Source organism: Bombus vosnesenskii, unplaced genomic scaffold, assembly GCF_011952255.1.
Source record: "Bombus vosnesenskii isolate JDL3184/JDL3185 unplaced genomic scaffold, Bvos_JDL3184-5_v1.1 scf7180000013288, whole genome shotgun sequence".
In the NCBI taxonomy this organism is placed as follows: domain Eukaryota; kingdom Metazoa; phylum Arthropoda; class Insecta; order Hymenoptera; family Apidae; genus Bombus; species Bombus vosnesenskii.
This window is the reverse complement of record NW_022882941.1, coordinates 393,817-399,333: the sequence shown is the minus strand read 5'-3', so window position 1 is coordinate 399,333 and position 5,517 is coordinate 393,817. Positions and strand designations below refer to the sequence as shown.

Sequence of the window (5,517 nt, the reverse complement as noted above, 5' to 3'; positions counted from 1 at the left end):
GAAGGAATAAGAGACAAAGAAGTCAATAAGGCAATACTATACGGGGCAAAATCAATGAAAGAACTTAAGGAAAATCTAATCACCTATGAGGAACAAAAATCTCGTATAGCAGAGTCGTCTGTGAGATAGGTTAGATCTGAGGACAACAGGAAATGCAGGCAATCTGGAAGTGTGGTGAAGTATAGAAGATGTCATAATTGCGGCGATAAAGAACATGTAAGTGCTGAATGTCCAAACAAATCGAGAGGTACTAAATGTTTTAAATGTAGAGAATTCGGACACATTTCAACAAACTATGCGAATATACTAAAGGTTAAGACGCGTTGTTATGGGTGACGAATGAAAATAAAAGAGGAGTCGAGCAAATAAAGATTATGGACATGAATGTAGTGGCAAAGATAGACACAGGTAGTGATCTAAATTTAGTGAGAATGAGTATGTATTTGCGTTTAGGAGCACCTCAACTTGAGGACAGAATAATTAAATTCGATATTATAGGAGCCGTGAACGTACATACCATGGGACGATTCAAAACGGAAATAGTGATTGACGGTTTGAAGGCAACTCTAGACTTTGATGTAGTTCCTAATAACTACTTAGGACATGATGTACTATTAGGAATTGAGTTAACTGAGCAAATGGAAATAAGAGTGAAACATAAACAAGTTAAGTTTATACAAATTAAAAAGGAACAACGTGTGAACCAGTGTGCTGTCGAAGTTAGTGAATGGAATGAAGTATTAAATATAGACGTATGTAGTGAAGAAAACGATCGAGGTAAGGTCGAATTGGACCATATTGAAGAGAAACAACAGGAGAAACAACAGGAAATCGAGATTCTCCGGAAAGAACGAGATTTAGAACGTGAACGAATTACGAAAGCCGCAAATCAAGCAGATCAGACAGAACAATCGCTTATTTCAGTAGTAAAAGAATATGAGCAGTATCGCGAGAAAATGCAAAAAACCGTTACTGACGCGGAGGTTGCGTTTTCAAAATTACTCGAAGAGAAAAATGCACTAGCTTTACAATTGAAGGAAGAGAAGAGGAAGTGTGAAGATCTCCAGTTTCGTTTCGAGGAAGAATCGGTTAACAAGGATGATATTCAGAAAGAAAGAAGAGAGCAATTTGTGATATATACTGTAAATGAAAATAAGATCAAGGATATCGAAAAGCTGTTGCTGGAAGAAAGAGAACGTGTCGGTCAGCTAGAACGTGTTAGCATAAAATCATTCGAAACAGAAGAAGAAATGACACATCTTCGCAATGAAGTCTCAAATGCTACTACTTAAGAAACGCAGCAAATCGAATACTTACAGAGTCGCAATAAAAATTGGGAGGAAAGTAGAAATAATCTGGAGAATGAGGTGCAAGAGAAAAGAATAATTATGGAGCAATGTATAGATCAAAAAACTGAATTGCAATCAAAATTGAAAGAAAATCAATAAGAAAGCGCGGTTCATAAAGAATCAGAGAAAATTTGGCGGACAGAAATAGAACGTGCGACGAACGATTTGGAGAAAAGAATACGTTGATAGAAGATATGAAAAAGTAATTTGAACACAGTACAAGTACTTTGAAAGAGCAGTTACAAAAAACTGCAGAAACGATAGAAAATATTAAAAGAAAGGTGTATGTTCGTGAGTGGCGCATTGAGCACTTTTAATTGTACAATTTGATTATAAAATCGAGCATAGACCAGGTACGGCGATGCGTCATGTGGACGCGCTTAGTCGGAATACAGTAGAAGAGTTATTAGTACAGGAAGGTCGAAGCGGTTTGAGTGATCGAGTTTGCAAAGCTCTAGAAGAAGATGACGATTTTGAAGACAACGAAGGATAATCGTTATCCATTGAGGTTAATAGTCGTTGCAGAATAGTAAAGAAATCAGGAGCGCAAGTGTAATTAGCAATATAGCAATGAAGGAAACATGGAGCGTGGGAGAAAGAATATTCAAACAGGACTACAATAGGAGAATGAAGATGTTTGGAGCACTGGTAGAGAGCGTGGCGCTGTTTGGAGCAAAGCATGAAATTAATGTATGGGGCTGAAACATTGAAGAAAGACTGGACAGAGTTCAAAGGAGATATGTAAAATGGATATTAGGCTTAGATATGACAACACCAAATTGTATACTGATGGTAGAATGCAAAATAATAGAAATAAAAGAAAAAGGATTAAAAAGTACAGCGAGGTACGAAGAGAAAGCCCTAGAATCAAAAAAGGAATTAGTAAAGGAGTGTCTAAAGGAAAGAGAGAGAGAGAGAATGGGGGAATGGTCAGGAAGGGAAAAGAGCAAGAAAGAGAAAGAAGGGACTAGAAGAGGTGAGAAAAGGAGGAGCGCAGATAGAAATAGGAGAGGAGCAAGAAAGGATGACAGCAGACCAAATTATAGAAGAAACAGAGAAACAGAAGAGAGGGGGGAAAGGATAAGGGAATCCAAGTATAATATACACTACAGAAACATAGCCAAAGAAAAATTACCAAAGTACCTAGAAGGGAGGATGAAGTGGGAGGACAGAAGAATACTGGCAGACATGTAATAGAAGAATATGAAATAACGGGAGGACCAAAGGACATAGGAAAAGCGCTAAACGAGACTGGAGAAGGTTTTGCAGAACTGAAAGCAATAATGGAGAAGAGAAGGGCAATCGACAAGAAGGAGGCACAGCAAGAAGGCTAAAGACCAAAGTTGCAATAGTTTTTAGTCATTAGTTGCTAATTTATAGTTCCTAATTTTTAGTTTTTAGAGGTAGAATAAGTAAGGTAGTGCAATAGAATAGAGTGGAAAAAAGGGGAGGTAGACATATAAGAAGAGAAATAGACATAAGAGATGTAAAACCGAAAGTTCGTCCAAAGCCGAAGCACGGACTAAGCAATAATAAATAAATAAATAACTTACGATGCAAAATGGTTAAAATTAATGCTATGGTTTTTTGGCGTATATCATTTCGAAGTTTGAAATCCGGGTTCCGTAAACCTTAGTCTTAAACATAAACAGTTTTCGTTCTCCCTTTCGTTTTCGATTTATTAACTTATCTATAGAACATCAATTTGAAAACCGACTTGTTTAAAACTAAAAGCGTTTACCTCTGCACTTCGTAACAGCGATTGAGAATTATGCGTTTGAATAACAGAATAATCGCTATATGAAAGCATCGCGATATGAAAAAATTCCATTGCTATAGAAGGAATTTTTTTTTTTTTTTTTTTTATTTATTTGTTGAAATTACAATCAATTCTCGCGTTGAGAATTTTCAGTAATTTTTCTGGCGTGGCGCAGTGACATGGCTATTTATTTACAATAAGTTAATACTATTATAGCTAGGTATAATTTATAAGTATTATAAGTAAGTGCATATGCTTAATTTGGATAATTAAGTGAATCTGACGTTTAGATCTAGCGGGTAGTGCCTCTTCAGCCTGCGAGTCTGGTCCGTCGTATGGAGTAGTCCAGTGATTAGGGGGTTTTGGTGTTTGTTGATTCTTTTGCTGTATCTGTTGCTATATTTTGCTATTTCCTCTTTGACGGTGGGTATCTTGAGGTCGCGGTGTATTGTTTCATTGGTTACATACCAAGGTGCGTCAATTAGGGATCTTAGCGTTTTCGATTGAAAGCGTTGGAGTATTTCTATGTTGGAGTTGCTTGCTGTTCCCCATAGTTGGATTCCGTAGGTCCAGACAGGTTTTATTACGGTCTTGTAGAGGGTAATTTTATTCTGTATATTTAGTTTGGAGCGTCGGCCCGTGAGCCAATAGAGTTTTTTTAGTTTGTCCTTTAGTTGCTTCCTTTTATCTGAGATGTGTGTCTTCCACGTTAGTCTCCTGTCCAGGGTCATGCCCAGGTATCGGACTGTGTCCCTGCTAGGAACTGTTGCATTGTTGATGGTGACCTGGGGGCAGGTTTGTTTTCGGAGCGTGAAGGTTACATGTGTGGATTTCTTTTCGTTGACTTTGAAGCCCCATTTGTGAAACCACTTTTCCATGGAGTCGAGACTTCGCTGGAGAGTGGATGAGGCTATTACCGGGTCAGCGTGGGAAGCTAATAGCGCTGTGTCGTCTGCAAATGTCGCTATTGTTATATCATTTGATATGGGTAGGTCGGCAGTGTAGATGGAGTACAGTAGGGGTCCGAGGACACTACCTTGGGGTATGCCGGCTTCTATTGGGAATGTTGCGGAAGTGGCGTCTAGGTATTTAACCATGAATTGCCTATTGGTTAGGTAAGATTTTAGGATGGAGTAGTAGGGGTGGGGTAGGATCTTTTTAAGTTTGTATAGTAGCCCTTCATGCCATACTTTATCGAATGCCTGTTGGATGTCTAGGAAGACCGCTGAGCAATATTTTTTCTTTTCGAGTGTTTGGCTGATCGTATGAGTTAGGCGGTGGATTTGCTCTACTGTAGAATGATGTTTTCGGAAGCCGAATTGGTGATCTGGGAGTGTTTTCAAGTTCTCCAGGATTGGAAGGAGTCGGTTCGTGAGCATCTTCTCGAATAGTTTGGACAGGGTAGGTAAAAGACTGATTGGGCGATAGGAGCAGGTTTCGTATATCGGTTTACCGGGTTTAGGGATGAGGGTAATCAATGAGATTTTCCAAGCCTTAGGATAGTGTTCCAGGCGAAGGATAGCATTAAAAATCGATGTGATGAGTGCTATCCCTTTTGTGGGAAGTTCCTTGATTGCTCTATTGCCTATTAGGTCGTGTCCTGCTGCTTTCTTGGGGTTTAGGCGACTGATTGTTTCTAGAGTCTCAGCAGAGGAGAAGGGTTCGATAGGAGGGGACATTTGGAAGGGGGTGTGCAGGTATTCAGTAACGTCCGCGGCGGTTTGGGGGGAATGGGGTTTGAATACTTTTGACAAGTGATTTGCAAACAGGTCGGCTTTTTCTATGGGGCTTCGCGCCCATCCACCTTGCGGACGGCGGATACGTGGGATTATTTGTGGGGGGCGTGTGAGTTTCCTGGAGGCCTTCCATAGTGAGTAGTTGGCGTCGGCTGTGGGGGACAAGCTGGCGAGGTATTTATGGAAACAGTCGTTTTTATAGTTTCTTAGGGTTCTGGATAGCTTTCTAGTTGCGTTGTTAAGTTTGCGTTTGTCCTCCGGTGTTCTATGGGTCTGCCATACTCTTCTTAGTCTTCGTTTTTCTGCTATTTTTTTTAGTATGTAATGGGGATATTCTTGTTTGCTGTTAGATGGCTTTGTCGGTGTGGAGAGGCGGATTGCGTTTATTATGCTCGTGTTTAAGTATTCCGTGGCTGCTTCGATATCTTCCTTTGTTTTTAGTGGGGTGAAGGCTGAGGTTGAGTGTGTAAAGACTTCTCTGAAGAGCTGCCAGTTGGTGTGTTGGTTGTGAATGGAGCCATTAGGTGTATTCTCGATGATTGTTGAACTGACTGTTGCTATCACGGGAGAATGATCAGAGGAGAGATCAGCCGAGGAGTTGATCTGGACGTGTCTTGATGGGATATTTTTAGTTATGAAGAAGTCGAGAAGGTCGGGTATTTTGTTGGTGTCA

General features: G+C 40.0%; 1 pseudogene; it reads left to right on the top strand.

Moving 5' to 3' along the window:
• Positions 1-1,919: 1,919 nt before the first annotated feature.
• LOC117232451 lies at positions 1,920-2,803 on the top strand (annotated as a pseudogene).
• Positions 2,804-5,517: the final 2,714 nt, after the last annotated feature.